Here is a 12,783-nt window from a genome sequence, read left to right as displayed (position 1 = left end):
GGCATTTGGGATGGGGGAGGAACCATATTATAAAGGACTTTTTAAACTAGACTAAAGAGCATAGGCTCTTTATCCTGCAGGCTGCGGGGTGTGGGTGAGGTCTCTGACATGTTTTGAGTGGTGACCCAATGTGACCAGATTTTCTTGTGAGAAAGGTTATTCTGGAAGCCTGTAGAGGATAGAGTGGAAAGGAATAAATTAGCAGGAGTCCAGGAAGGAGGCTGGGAAAGTAAGTAAATAAAGAGGATGGTTGGGAATTCCCTGGCATGCAGTAGTTAGGACTTCAAGCTTCCATTGCAGAGGTCACAGGTTCGATCCCTAGTTAGAGAACTAAGATCCTGCAAGCCATGCAGCACCACAAAAAAAAAAAAAAAAAAAAAAAGACAGACAGAAAGAAAGAGAGTGTCCACACAGAAGAAACTATTATAAAGTTTGTACAGAGAACCTATAAACATTTGTGCAAACTCACTCAAGTTTACTCCAAGGAATGCAAAATCCAAACAATGTAGCAGATGGGCAAAACTGTAAAAGATGTATCTTACCCAATGGTAGCAAAGATGTAGAGAAAAAGACACTCCGACACTTTGTTATTCCGTGAAATTATGCAAATTCTTTGGATGGAATATTGACAACATCTGCTAAAACTTAAATGCACATATGTATTTTCCTTTGAACTAGCTAATAACTCAACCTGTGAGAAAAACTTGTAAATGTATGCAAAGATGTGAGAATAAGCTATCCGGGCAGTATTGTTTATGATAACAAAAACTAGCAACGCCTATCTGTCCGTTCATGGGGCTGTTTAAATAGATTAAGACATGCTATGCTGTAATCTATTAAATGCTATGCAGTCTTTAAGGAAGTAGATCCCTTTGTGGTCATGTTAAAAAATATATCTGAGGGACTTCCCTGGTGGTCAGACGGTTAAGACTCCACGCTTCCAATGCGGGGCACACACGTTCGATCCCTGGTCAGGGAATTAAGATCCCACATTCCAGCACGGTGCGGCCAAAAAAAAAAAAAATATATATATATATATATATATATGATAAGGAGAGAAAGCAAGATATAAAATGGCAAATGCTATAGGAAACAATTTTGTAAATCTTTAATAGCACATATATATGTAAATATATGCAAACTATTTTTGGAAAAGAAATATCAAACTGTTGCTAAGGGATGCTTTGAGAGGAAGCCATTAGGAAGGAACAGCTTATTTTCGGATTTTTCTGTTGTATTTAAAATTTTTATCATGTGATGTTTTTTGGTTTAAATACAAACACATACATAACTATAAAATTATACTTTGTATATTAATATATAGCACACATTCATGTAATACATGTGAGATGTAACATATAAATGTATTTTAATATGTTTTTCATATCCAGGAACTTGCACTTCTTCTTCCAGGACTGGCCCAAGGAAATACACATCCAAGTGCACTAAATTATCTGTAAGAAAGCGTCCAGCACAGTGTGGCTTAAAGGATTGGAAAATTGAAAGCTGCACAACCATCATGATTAAGGGATTAGCTAAATGTCGCCCCACTCATATGAGCACCACCCCTTGAGGGAAAACTGTGCCCATTTCTGGCTGCCCAGAAGGACGTTAACCACTAAACACTGATGCTTCTGGGTGTTTCAGTTTGGCCTCATCTTTACAGGCATACTTCGTTTCACTGCGCTTTGCAGATTTTTTTTTACCAGTTGAACGTTTGTGGGAACCGTGTGTTGTCAGATAATGGTTAGCATTTTTAGCAATATTTTTAAATTAAGGGTTTTTAAAAATATTTATTTATTTGGCTGCATCAGGTCTTAGTTGCGGCACACGGGATCTTCCTCGCTGCGGTGCGCGGGCTTCTCTCTAGTTGTGGCACAAGGGCTCTAGAGCACATGGGCTCAGTAGTTGTGGCGCCAGGGCTTAATTGTCCCATAGCATGTGGGATATTAGTTCCCCAACCAGGGATCGAACTTGCATGCCTTGTATTGGAAGGCAGATTTCTAACCACTAGACCACCAAGGAAGTCCCTAAGATTAATTTTTTTTTTAGACATAATGCTATCGTGCACTTAATAGACTACAGTACAGTGTAAATGTGACTTTTATATGTACTGGAAAACCAAAGAAAAAACGGTGACTCATGATATTCTCTTTACTGATTGATCCATTGATTGATTTTTTTTTTTTTTTTTGCGGTACGCGGGCCTCTCACTGTTGTGGCCTCTCCCGTTGCGCAGCACAGGCTCCGGATGCGCAGGCTCAGTGGCCATGGCTCACGGGCCCAGCTGCTCCGCGGCATGTGGGATCTTCCCGGACCGGGGCACGAACCCGTGTCCCCTGCATCGGCAGGCGTACTCTCAACCACTGCTCCACCAGGGAAGCCCCCATTGATTGATTTTGATATTTGCTTTACTGCAGTGGTTCACGACCAAATCTGCAATATCTCTGAGGTATGCATGTACTTCCTTTTCAGTATTCTTTCTGTATGGAATACTTTTTCTTTTCTCTTTCTTTCTTTCTTTTTTTTTTTTTTTTTTTGGCTGCACTGTGCGGCATGCGGGATCTTAGTTCCCCGACCGAGGATCGAACCCGTGCCCCCTGCAGTGGAAGCGTGGAGTCTTAACCACTGGACCACCAGGGAAGTCCCTGGAACACTTTTTCTTAAACATCAAGTGTGTATTATTTTTTTCTAAAAATCAGGAATTTTCCAAGGAATAATATGCCCAGGGAAGCATAGGGCAGTGGGGAGAAGCCTGAGTCCAAGACTGAAAGGAAAAACGTCCCCGAGCCCTTCTTTTGGTCCTTTTCATGGCACAAACATTCTTTCCACATCCAGAATCTCCACAGGACAGCAGCCAAGACAAGGGCAGAAGCAACCCCTGCAAAAGGCATGAGGAGGAGAGCGTGGACATGCGGGGTGTGCCATCCCTTGGAAATTCAGCAGCAGCTTCGGGGACTCACTGGATGTCCACGTGGAATTCCACTTCTCAGTATTCTTCAGAAGAGCCACAAATACACGTCCACAAAAGACCACGCATTAGAGTGTGTACATAGCAGATTTAGTCACAATGGCCAAAACTGGGAACAATTTGAATTCGTTTCTGCCATAACAAAATACCACAGATTGAATGGCTTATAAACAACAGCATTTTATTTTCTCACAGTTCTGGAGGCTGGGGATCTGAGATCAAAATGTCGTTCTGTGGCCTCTCTCCCTGGCTTGTGGATGGCTGTTTTCTCCCTGTGCCTTCACATCCTCCTTATAAGGACACCAGTCATATTGGTTTGGGCCCGCCCTAATGACCTCATTTTACTTATCTTTTTTTTTTTTTTTTTTTTGCGGGCCTGTCACTGCCGTGGCTCCTCCCATCGCGGAGCACAGGCTCCGGACGCACAGGCTCAGGGACCATGGCCCACGGGCCCAGACACTCTGCGGCATGTGGGATCTTCCCGGACCGGGACACGAACCCGCGTCCCCTGCATCGGCAGGTGGACTCTCAACCACTGCGCCACCAGGGAAGCCCTACTTATCTATTTTTTAAAATATAGTTAAGTATAGTTGATTTACAGTATTGTGTTAATTTCAGGTGTACAGCAAAGAGAGAGGGAGAGAGGGAGGGAGAGAGGGAGAGGGGCAGAGGAGGGGGACTCCCTCCCCCTCCCATCCTCTCCCCACTGCTTTCTCTTCTTTCTGCTTCAACAACCACCAGGCGCCTTTTAGATCAGCCCTGAAGTCAACGTTGATGCTTGGACGGCCTGACCTCCCCGCTGACCTCCAGCCCGGGACCACCGCTGGGAGTTGAGGTCTGCGGGGCCCTGGGCGGCGGGCTGCACAGGCACCTCCTCTGATGCCCAATCTCTCCTTGCTTACGAGGCAGCTGCCAGCTACCCTCCCTGACTCCCCAAGAATTTGAGCCTTTTTAATATGTGTCGATAATGCCATGAGCTACTATTTAACTTTTCCACGAGGACCCATCTCCCGAAATGCAGTGGTTTTCAGCCTTGGCTGCACTAGAGAACCCCCAGGGAAGGGAGAGACGTCTCTCCCTCTCTCCCTCTCCCTCTCCCTCTGGGGTGATGCCCGATGAGCTCAGATGCACAGGTGGCCTCCCCACCCCCTCTCTGTGCCTTGCGTGGCGGCTGGGCCTTCTCGCTGTGGCCCGGGCACAGCCTTGACATTCAGACATCAGGTCCTGCATGGACACTTGTGTTTGGTCCATACCGCGTGTGGCTGCAGTCTGTGCTTCTCCCGTTTCGCATCTTCAGTAGATGGGGGCTGTGCGTGAGCCCTTCATCCTCCCCGCAGACACCACTGGTGCTCGCTCGGCCTTGCGGGGGATGCGGGGGGCACGGGGACAGTCCTGTGTCCCCGCCTTCTTGGGCTGCACACAGGCTACGTTGGTCCTGTGGTGACTGGGGGCTCCCAGGAGAACCCCACCACAGAACCGAAGAGGTGGCCCCGGAGAAGGGGACGTATGCCTGGGGCCGGGCCTCACCAGCGAGCCACGGGCCACCTGCAGCAACAGGTGTCTCACCGTCCAGGCGCTGGGTGTTCGGGCGCCGTGGGGATGAGCTGCTGTCTGCATGGCAGCCGAGTTTGTCTTGTTGAGCCCGGGGAGGCCCCTTGGTGACTCCTGGAGAGGCTGGCCACATTTCTTCCTGCCCTTGGCCTTAGAACCCATCACGGTTCATGCCCTTTCTGGTTCCAAAAGGACCTGTGTTTATAAAGACCACGTGTTAGGACAGCACCAAAGTGTCTAGAAATCCGGGCCAGGAGGAGGAGGGAGGGGGATTGGCTGTGCCCGCCAGCGGCCTGAGAGCCCTGCCCACCCGCAGAGACCTGGTCCGACTCCAGGAGAACTGCGCGATCCTCGGGGAGCTGGTGAGGCTGCAGGCCCTGAAGTCCCACCTGCTGGGGTTCCGCACGCATGCCGATTACGTGCTGGAGGTGAACGTGGCCAAGACCAGCCAGGTGGTGGCCACTGTCCTAGGTAAACCCGCCTCTCCCTGAGTCCCAGTGGGGACGGGGTCAGGTGGACCTTGACCGGACGTGGTGCTGCCTGAGACCCACTGTGTCAGCCTGGGGGTCACCTTCCCAGACCCTTCATTCTGCCTCGAGGGGTGCGGGGTGGGAGGCGGCTGGGGGACCGCCCCGGGGACGTAGCCGAGCCTCTCCCCTCCGCCCACAGATGAGCTGGCCCAGGAGCTGAAGCCCCTCGGGGAGCCAGGAGCGGCCGTGATCCTGGAGCTAAAGAAGGCCAAGTGCCAGAGGCGGGGCCTGCACTTTGACGGCCCCATCAACGCCTGGGACCTGCGCTACTACATGAACCAGGGGGAGGAGACGCGCTACCGCGTGGACCAAACCTGCTCAAGGAGTACTTCCCCATGCAGGCGGTCACGCGCGGGCTGCTGGGCATCTCCCAGGAGCTGCTGGGGCTGACCTTCGACCTGGAGGAGGGCGCCACCGTGTGGCACGAAGGCGTGAGGCTCTACATGGTCCGGGATGCGGCCTCGGGCAAGGTCCTCCATCGACAAGTTCTACCTGGACCTCTACGTCGGTGCGTGCGTGGGGGAACCTGCCGGCCATGGGCTGGGGCTCCTCTGCAGAAGCTGGGCCTCACCCCGCGTCCCTCCCCAGGGAAGGGAAGTCCAAGTTTGTATTGTTTGTATTTTTTTTTAATATTTATTTATTTGGCTGCATCGGGTCTTAGTTGCGGCGCACAGTCTTCTCTCTAGTTGTGGCACACGGGCTCCAGAGCGCCCGGACTTGGTTGCCCCTCGGCACGTGGGATCTCAGTTCCCAGATCAGGGATCAAACCCGCGTCTCCACTACTCGGTCTCCAGTTTTGAGCTCTGTTTCTCCTTTCTTGATTGAGCCGGCCTCCGAAAGATTGGAAATAGATTCACTGGTGGTTTTTGTAAGGTTGCTGGTCTGAGGCGTAGCTGAAGGTTCCTTTGCGGTTGGCTGGGGCGATTTATGGGGAATATTTGAGGGGGTGGCTGGGGAAGAGGACACCATGCTGGCTGTCAAAGTGGACAGAGGCAAAGTCGCTCTGGAAGCATGAGTTGTCTGCAGGCCGTCCGCTTCGTCTTCTGCCTGTACCTTCCTCGTCAACTTTGAAGGTCCCGTGAATATGCCCCTTAAAGGCTCACACTGGAAATACCGAATTCCTGCCACTGAACCATCGCTCTTGCCTGTGGGTTCATCTAAAACGATCCCGGCCCATTGGCCTGGTGCGAACTGGGTTTCTCCCAGGAACTCGATAGATCCAGGCTTATTCCCATTCACCCAAACTCGCTCCCCAACTTGAAAATCATCCACAAACTCCTCTTGTGTCTCAGCAGACGGCCTGCTTCAGCCTGCAGCCGGGCTGCCTGCAGCAGGATGGGAGCCGCCAGATCGCCATCGCGGCCACGGTGGCCAACTTCACCAGGCCCACGCCCGACCCGCCCTCCCTACTGCAGCACGATGAGCTGGAGACCTACTTCCACGAGTTCCGGCAGGCGATGCACCTGCTCTGCTCCCAGGTCGGTGCGGGCGCAGAGCTGCAGGCAGGGGGCGGGGAGGGCCCGGGCGCCCGTGGTCCTCAGGCAGGCCCTCGCCACGGGATTCTTCCGCTGATGTCACCCCGCACGTGGGTCAGCTTCCATCATCAAACCCCACATACTCGGTGCGTAAACAATGGAAATGGATGTCCTCGAGGTTCTGGAGGCAGGAAGACCCAGATCAAGGTGTCAGGGCTAGTTCCCTACATGTTAAATACATGTACTCAAGAGTTGCCTTTAAAAAAGACAAAAGAAAGGAACTGTTGCCTGCAAGTCTGGTGACAGCCGGTGATGAGAACCAGAGGGAAGGCTCTGGGGCCGGGAACGCCGCGCCCAGTGAGGCCCTGGGGCTGCTGCCAGTCTCGGTGGAGGCTCAGCAAGTCCCAGTGACTTCCCCACCTGGGGCCCCCAGCTGAGCGGCTGGGCCCAGGACCCACTGCTCGCTCAGTCTTCCTGCGGTCAGCCCTCCGTCCCGAGAGCGATGCTGTCACAGGCTGCACCGGAGCACGTGGGGACAGTTTACTGAGCTGTGCAGCCGTCACTACTACCATGTTTTGGACCATTTCCATCACCCCAAATATGTTCCCTCACGCCCTTAGCTATCACTCCGTCCCCTCGCCAGCCCCTGACAACCAGGAACCCACTCTCTGACTCTGTGGATCTGCCTGTTCTGGACGTTTCTCCTCAGTGGGGTCACACCCTGTGTGTCCTTCTGTGTCTGGCTTCTCTCGCTGAGCATCGTGTTCTCAAGGTCCATCCACGTGGCAGCGAGTGTCAGGGCTTCACCCCTTTGCGTGGCTGAGGGACGTCCCCGTGTGTGGAGGGACATCTTATTACTAGTATGTTTATGAGCAGAAGGTTTTGACTTTGAAGTTCAGTCTATTAAACTGTTTTCTTGCACCTTTTGTATCCTGTGGAAGAAATCCTTCTCTAACCCGAGGCACTAAGAGTTTCTTCTAAATTTTCTGCCTAGAAGTTTTGTAGTCAAGCTTTTCATTTTGTTCTTGTCCACTGTGGTGGAGTGTTTTCTGTGGTGTGAGGCTGGGGGTCACCCTCTGTCACCACGTTGTCGCCACCGATCCCCACGCGGTCACATGTGATATGCGTTTCTGTTTAGAGACACCTGGTCTGATAGCAGTTGTTGATTCAGTCACGGCGGGGCTGTAACCCTCGCCTAAAGGAAGTTCATCTAACACACGCACTGTCCCCGTGAGCACGTCACCGCCCTCCTGCACTTGGGACACCGGCCAACACTTCAGCTCTATGCTCGGAGCCGTGTTGAGCAGAGAAATCACCCCGAAAACACAAAAATGCACACATCGGGGCATTCAGCAGACCGAGAGAAGGACGCTTGTTTGCAGTTGGGGCTGGAACCAGAAGTTGGGGGTCGAGTGACCCAGGAGTGAGGAGGCAGCCTCTGCCCTGCTCCCTGGGGCCTGGGAAGGACATGCCGGGGTCACTGGGCTCGTGTGGACCCACACCTGCCGGGCCTGGGTTCCAGCCGCACTGCATCAGGTGCCGTGTCTTCAGGAAGAATTTCAGACGCAAGAGGAACAACGAGCACCTGCCAACGGCCGCCATCCGGATCCTCCGTGTCTGTGCCTTTGCCTCCTGGGCGCGGGGCTTTGGCTGGAGACTGTTGGCTCCGTGGGTGGGGAGGGGGCACGGTGACCCGCAGGACGGCTGGCTCTCTGCCTCACTGTGTCCCGGGCAGATCTGTGGTCCAGGGTAGGGCCCTCCTGCAGCTCCACAGGCCGCTTTGCAGGCCGAGTTCGCCACAGGGAGCGGGACTTCGTGGAGGCACCTTCGCAGACGCTGGAGAACGGGGTGTGGGAGGTGGAGCCGCTGCTCAGGATGTCCCAGCACCACCGCACGGGCAGCGCCGTCCCCCAGGAGCTTCTGGACAAGCTCACCAAGTCCAGCAGGCCAACCCAGGTGCGGCCAGGCCGAGGGAAGGGAAGGGGGCTCCCGGACCGCCCGGCTGGAAAGCGTGGCTTGGATGCAGAGCCAGCCCCTGGCCCCATCTCCTTCCTCCTGCATGGAGGTGCATGGCGTCTCCTTCCTCCTGCATGGCGATGGGAGGCTGACGAGCGTGGCGTCTGCCTTCACCCCCTCCCTCCTCTCTGGGCTGAGCCCTGCGGCCCCGTGGGGTCCCAGTGGGCCCAGTCCCCCAGGGCCCGTCCCTTCAGGTCCTCCCAGCTGCCTGATACCCCTCTGCCCCCAGTGTGGACCCCAGAGCCCTCAGCTCTTCCCACCCCTGGTCCAGCCGGACAGGGTCCCTGCGGCGCCCTGGACAGGCGGGTGATGGGCAGCCCAGCCCCTCCCGGGTGGCAGCCCCGTAGGGTGAGGAGGGGGGCGGGCATGGTGAGCCACCCACGGTCGAGCGCGTCACCTCGGTGGGGGACGTGTGGCGCCGTGGCTGCACGCGTCTTGATGGCCGGGATCAGACCCAGCTCTGCCACCAACCGGCTGGGTCCCCGGAGGCCGGTCACTGGACCCCGTTGTCCCTGTTCACCCTCTGCAACGTGCGTGACCCGAGGACCCCCTCACAGGTGGTCGTGAGCGCTGACCGAGTCGGTTTGTGTGGAGGACAGAGAACAGTAAGGCCAGCAGATGAGGAAAGAGCTTGTCACTCGCGGTCCTGGGCAGGGGCCCGCCTCGTCCCCTAGGGCCTCCCGGGAGCACGAGGGTTCAGCAGCAAGGAGGGGAGGGGTGGCTGGGGACTGGAGCCTGAGGTGTGGGTCCCCGGTAAGAGCAGCTCAGGATCGGCTAGAATGACCCGGGGCTCCGGGCCTACCGGGCATGATGAGCGCAGGGGGACGGTGGCCCCGAGTGTGGGAGCCCCGTACAGAAGGGGCTGGGGTGCAGCCCTGCGCTGGCTGGTTTGCGTCAAAAATGCAAGACACGGTTAACGCTTAACGCGGGTACAAGGTTCAACCCAGGGTTCAGCCACAGTTCTTGTTACTCAACACAAATGCTGTCCTGCTTTGGCCGGTGCTGTGCCTTGTGGTGGAGGAAACGGGACTCAGAGGACTGTGGAACTCTGGCATCCAGGGTGGGTTCTGGGCACGGGGGCCCCGAAGTCCTCCGGAGCGGCAGGCGCATGGAGCTTCGAGGCTGGGGGAGGCGGGGGTGTGGACCGTGGGGCTGCGCAGACTGCCTTGGCACCTGAGAACCACTGGCCGGAGGGACCACGGGGACGCCCGTGGAGGGGGGCGCCCAGGAGAGGCGGCCTGCTGGCGCGGGGCGGGGTCCTGAGTGCCGCCCCGCCCTCCCAGGGCGCCCTGTGCTCCTGCCCAGCAGTGGCCGGTGGGGCCGTGAGGCTGCAGGGAGGCCAGTACCCGGCACGGCGCCTGCTGCCCACAGAGGCCCGGTGTCCCTCGGGCTGCTTCTGAGCCAAGCGTGCCCGACGAGCCCCTCCTCCTGGCAGAGCCAGCGGGCACGGTCCCCCAGCGCCCCTCCTGTCCTCCGACAGGCACGTCTGCTCAGCCCGGGAGCGGGGCGGGCGCGCTGAGTCCTGGGCTGGGCAGGGCGCTCAGCCTGGGCAGGTCCTCGAGGCGCCCCGCCTGCTGCTGGCCCGGCAGGGGCCCCGGGGAACCGGCACCTTCCCCTGCACCCCACGTCGCTCCCTTCCCCAGGCAGGTCCATTTCTACCTGTTTCTGCAAACCAGATAGACCCTGAAGGGGCAGAAACTTAGCTCCGTTGAAATGGCTGAAGCTTAGGCTGTCACCTTGGGGTAACTCCTGAGGAGGGTCCTAACAGTTAGGACCCGAGGCCCTTTCTCTCCCATCTCCCTCCTCTCATCCGCCTCTTCTCCCTTAACCCCCCTCCGTGCCCCCGCACCCCCCCACCACCCCCCCACCCCCGATCTCACGGCCGTCTTCTTCCTTCAGAAAATCAAGAGCATCAAGAAGCAGCTGAGTCTCCTGTGCATCGACTTCAACAAGAACCTGAACGAGGACACCACCTTCCTGCCCTTCACTCGCGAGGAGCTGGGTGCGTGCGGGCCCCGCGCGGGGGTGGAGAGGCGTCCGTGTGCCCCTGACCCCCGGGAGGGCCTTCTTCCCCTGAGGTGCTCAGACTGTTTGGGTCCCAAGGTTCTGGATCCTTCCTAGGGGAATGTGGTGGTCTGTCTACCGAGATTCTGCCCCGAAAGGGAGTGGTCCCTCGAGACTCCGCCCCCCCCTGCTCTCTGTGATGTTTCTTTAATCTCACAGGGTCCTCCCCCACCTGACCCGGCGTGGGGTCTTGAAAGGCTGGGGCCTGGGTGGCTTTTTCAGCTTCTGCCCTCTTCCCCGAATGCTTTATTTTGAAAACTGCACACCTGTAGGAAAGTGGCAAGAATAGTACCAGGGAGACCCCGTGTGCTCCTCGGGCCCGGCCTCCCTACGTGGATGCCATGTGTGCTGTTCCTGCGCCGGGGCCTCCGGACACATCGCCAGGAACAAGGGCGCCTCCTGAGTCCCCGGGTGCAGGCCCCCCTCGGGAAGCGGGAAGCTGTCCCCCAGCCGTCCCGATGGCGGTCTTTTTAAAAAATTAATTAATTTATGTATTTTTGTCTGTGTTGGGTCTTTGTTGCTGCACGCGGGCTTTCTCTAGTTGCAGCGAGCGGGGGCTGCTCTTCGTTGTGGGCACGTGCTTCTCATTGCGGTGGCTTCTTTTGTTTCGGAGCACGGGCTCTAGGTGTCCGGGCTTCAGTAGTTTTGGCACGTGGGCTCAGTAGTTGTGAATTCCAGGATCTAGAGCACAGTCTCAGTAGCTGTGGTGCACGGGCTTAGTTGCTCTGCAGCACGTGGGATCTTCCCAGACCAGGGCTCGAGCCCCTGTCCCCTGCATTGGCAGGAGGATTCTTTTTTTTGTTTGTTTTTTGTAACCAAAACATTAATCCCCAAGGATTCTCACACAACATGTTACAAATGACAGCATGAAAAAAAAAAAATCTTGCACAGTAACCTAAAAGTTCAGCTCTACAATGGACCCTTAAACGGGCAGGACATTGGTATCTTGAATAGTCTCAAATTTCCGAATAATATTACAAAGAGTTATGTATTCATATACAGCAATCACAGAAGGAACTTATGACCTAAAGCAAAGGTAAACTAACTTTCTTGAAACTCCTTAGATTCTAAACCCACTGGACAACCTCTTGTCCGGTGTGAAGACTGGTGGAATTTTTAAACCTCTAATCTAGGGTAAGGGTGCGGCTTTAATTTCTACCTGCTGGCTTGTGTTCACAGCAGCTTTTAAAGACTGCTTGCTTAACTACAGCTGCATACCATATCCCAGCTACAGAAAGTCTTTTCAATGTTTGCCAGTGTTGTTTCCATAATAATAAACATCACACTTTAGGTGGGCAGGAGTTAGAGTTTTATTATCAGTCTAGGCAAGACCAAAACTTCAAAGCAAATTCAATTTTGCTAAAGGGAACATTGTAAAGTAACAATTCTTCATATTACATGCCTCATATGATCCATTTCAAACCATAGAGAATGACACCTTTATGTGTCACTATTCCAAGAGACAAACAAATGTGAACAGCTAAAACATTTTAAAAATGCACCAAGCTTCGGAAGTCTCAAACAAAACTTGAATTTTCTGTACATACTCCTGTCAAATGAAGTTATTTCCTGTGCACCACTCCTCTTGCAAAGTGGTTTTTCTATTTCCTTTCATTTGACCTGGATCGGCTAGGAGACCTAGAGAAAGATCGGGACAGCTTGTGATTTCTCTCCCAGGACAGTGATCTCTCTCTTCTCCTATCTCTAGAAGGGGACGTGCTCCGGCTGCGGGAGAAGCTTCTCCGTCTTGGAGATCTGTGGCGAGATGGAGGAATCCTCTGATAATCATATCGAGGGCGACGACCCCAAGAAGTAGGCGGCCACGATTAAGACTTCTCTTTTCCCCATTCGACAGGTCCACTCTTAATAGGCAGCCACGTAATGTTCTCCCATCTTGTTCTCGGACAGCATCGGCTGCATCTGGGGGATCTTCAAATTCAACTAAAGTGAAGTCGGTAGGGTATCTAGCTACCCACACACTTCGGAGTGGTCCCTAATAGCCTACAGTTCGTTCTAATTCAGTCTTGTTACCATCGTTTCCAAGATTCCCTACATAAACTTTACACTCCAATGGACAGGAATCACGGTGCATTTTGAGATCTCGGGTTAGAAATGCAGAGGCTCAAATCCACACACCCCTGGCGGGGTCTTCCCTGTCCCCTCCCGCCTGGCACCC

At 54.5% G+C, this 12,783-nt stretch overlaps 3 pseudogenes; 1 reads left to right on the top strand and 2 right to left on the bottom strand.

Moving 5' to 3' along the window:
• The first annotated feature begins 4,586 nt into the window (after positions 1-4,586).
• Positions 4,587-5,682, top strand: LOC115865509 (thimet oligopeptidase-like; annotated as a pseudogene).
• Positions 5,683-5,814: 132 nt separating this feature from the next.
• LOC115865511 (CAP-Gly domain-containing linker protein 1 pseudogene) lies at positions 5,815-7,287 on the bottom strand (annotated as a pseudogene).
• A 4,842-nt stretch (positions 7,288-12,129) lies between these two features.
• Positions 12,130-12,783, bottom strand: LOC132597052 (serine/arginine-rich splicing factor 3 pseudogene; annotated as a pseudogene).

The sequence above is a fragment of the Globicephala melas genome, chromosome 3 (genome assembly GCF_963455315.2).
Source record: "Globicephala melas chromosome 3, mGloMel1.2, whole genome shotgun sequence".
Lineage (NCBI taxonomy): Eukaryota > Metazoa > Chordata > Mammalia > Artiodactyla > Delphinidae > Globicephala > Globicephala melas.
This window is presented reverse-complemented; position numbering and strand designations above follow the sequence as displayed.